Source organism: Oreochromis aureus, unplaced genomic scaffold (genome assembly GCF_013358895.1).
Source record: "Oreochromis aureus strain Israel breed Guangdong unplaced genomic scaffold, ZZ_aureus HiC_scaffold_33, whole genome shotgun sequence".
NCBI classification, from domain to species: Eukaryota; Metazoa; Chordata; class Actinopteri; order Cichliformes; family Cichlidae; genus Oreochromis; species Oreochromis aureus.
The window spans coordinates 5,213-7,586 of NW_024108876.1; the positions used below are offsets into that span (position 1 = coordinate 5,213).

General features: G+C 35.7%; 1 long non-coding RNA gene across 1 annotated transcript; it reads right to left on the reverse strand.

Annotated features, from left to right (window-relative positions):
* Nucleotides 1–1,581: 1,581 nt before the first annotated feature.
* On the reverse strand, nucleotides 1,582–2,148 carry LOC120436903. Its single transcript, XR_005610650.1, has 3 exons — nucleotides 2,108–2,148; nucleotides 1,796–1,927; nucleotides 1,582–1,710 (listed from the first exon to the last, which is right to left on the reverse strand). It is a non-coding gene; the product is annotated as an uncharacterized LOC120436903 (long non-coding RNA).
* Nucleotides 2,149–2,374: the final 226 nt, after the last annotated feature.

Consider the following 2,374-nt stretch of genomic DNA (forward strand, 5'->3'; position numbering starts at 1 on the left):
TTGTTTTCCATGTTTATGGCCCTAAGATGCGTAGACACATGATAGGCTATTAACTGCAAAAATATATACATATATAAACAGCAAGTGAGAGACAAAAATATATACTCTGATTTGCTGGACTTTTGTGCACATACCATTTGGCAAGGATAAACAGCATATTCCAATGCACCATTAAAATTTTCAAAAGCTTATATTTTTCAGTTAGTTTACTGCTTCCTGATTCGATGATAAATATGGTACCAAACTACAAAATACTGTCGAAATGAAGTCGACATTGTGATATATTTCAGGTGTCGAGTCACACAGCTGACCAATCGATGCACATATTTAAAGAAACAGGGATCAAATAAAGAACATTGTTGTAGAATAAATTACAGTTAAAAATAACCACTGCCCTGCGTTAGAGAGTGACTTATGATAAGGTATTAATTGGGTTAACTTTACCTCTAACAGCTTTTTACATAGTGCTGTGACCAGGGTGAAATCCATCATAAAGTAACTGTAAACAGTAGAACCATTAGCATGAATGTTATGGTTCTACTCTGATCAAAACTCAAGTCAGCTGTGTGACCTGATATAAAATGATAAAGAGGAACACCTATAAATGGATGAGACCTTCATGAACTTTTCAAAATGACTTTATATGTCTGACCCATTATCTATACATATTAGAGCAGATGTGGAAAACCACTGTTAGACCTACTCTATACTAATGTAGTTACTGACACCCCATACTAAGGCAGGATTCATACAAACACACATTATCTTTTCTCTTAAACACTTTTTCACATTTTGAGATTGTGTAATTTCTATAAAGAATACGTGTAATGGTTCAATAGATATAGTTATTTAAATGTCCATAATAATCACATGATCATTTTTGTACATCCTACAATTCAAGATTTAGAGCTGTGTGTTTGTATGAATTCAGCTTGCTATACTTATAGACTTAAATATATTAATCCACTATTTACCAAAACAAGTTATATGGTTTGGGTAAATAGATTGGGTTTCTTCTACAAAATAACAAAAAACAAAAACCACCCACAAAAAACAGTATATCTGCACATTAATCCAGAGTTCAGTTTCATATATCTGATATTGTTTGTTAAATCTGGTGACACAAACACAGTCAAAAATTCATTGTGGTCCTTTTTACCCTCGGCCAATTATATGCTGGTCACTTGGACCAGTTTAGTATTTGTTGTCACAGAGGAATGTTAACCATAAATCCAAAAGACAAAACTGAAAAAATATGTTAATTGCAAACATGTTTTTGCTTAGTAAAAGGATTGAAATTACATGGAAACTGTCACCTTACAGCCTCGTTGTAAATAGCATCACAAACAGATGTTTTCCACACAGTTAACAAAGCTCCACCACGTCCGATCACTGCATATAAATCTAAAAGAAAACAAAACAAATAAAATGTAATTAACACAAGGGAAGACTTTTGATTTAATAACTAAGCTTAAAATAAGTGTTACCTTTGAATATTTGTGGGAAAAATCTGATGCTACCCCAAGAATACAAAGCCACACTGGAAAGCGATGACAGGCTTGCAACCCTCTGTCTTCCTGGGTGAGGTGCCTGATCAGTAGCAGTGAGTTGACAGAAGTCGGTGTCTGTAAGAGTGGTCAAACACTGATACTGTGTCCATTTGCGTAGAGTCTAAGAAGCTGGAATGCAGGCACACAGGACGAGCTTGTTCTAAAAAATACAGAAAAGGGAACATTTTATTTGTGTTAAGGCCTAAAACTACAAATAAGTTATAAAATGAACAATATTGAAATACCTCATAGGTGCTGCAGGCCACCAGACTCCAGAGCAATCTCCCACTCACATGATGGTGAGGAAAGACAGGAGCTCTGTGATGAGGTTTGAATGTCTCAGTTGGGACACTGAAGAACTCAGAAGACAGCAATACCTGCACAGAGAGACAGAGTAGAAAAAGCATAGATTTGTAATCCATAATGTGAATTAAAACTCAAAAAGTGTCATGAGTATAATAATTTCAGTATGGAATTATTTATGCAATAAATAGGATTTAAATTAATTAATTGAATTAAAAGCACTGACATTTTTTATCAAAGATAAAGAATCATACCTCTCTCTGCTCTGAGGATCACTGAGCATCTCTGACAGGAAATACAGTTTCCTCAGTATGAGTCATCATTGATGGTTTCAGAGGTGTGTAGTGTGGCAGCATGGTGATGGTCTCCAGATCAGGCAAGAGGTCAGGTGATGGGTGTGTCATCTTCTCCATTGAAGACACACTGGTAAGGCAGTTCATAAAACAGCAGTCTCTGTGTAGCATGTAGTTATCTGTGCAGTCCAGCACTGATGGATCAGGTTTGGCCCAGCAGTTCATGAA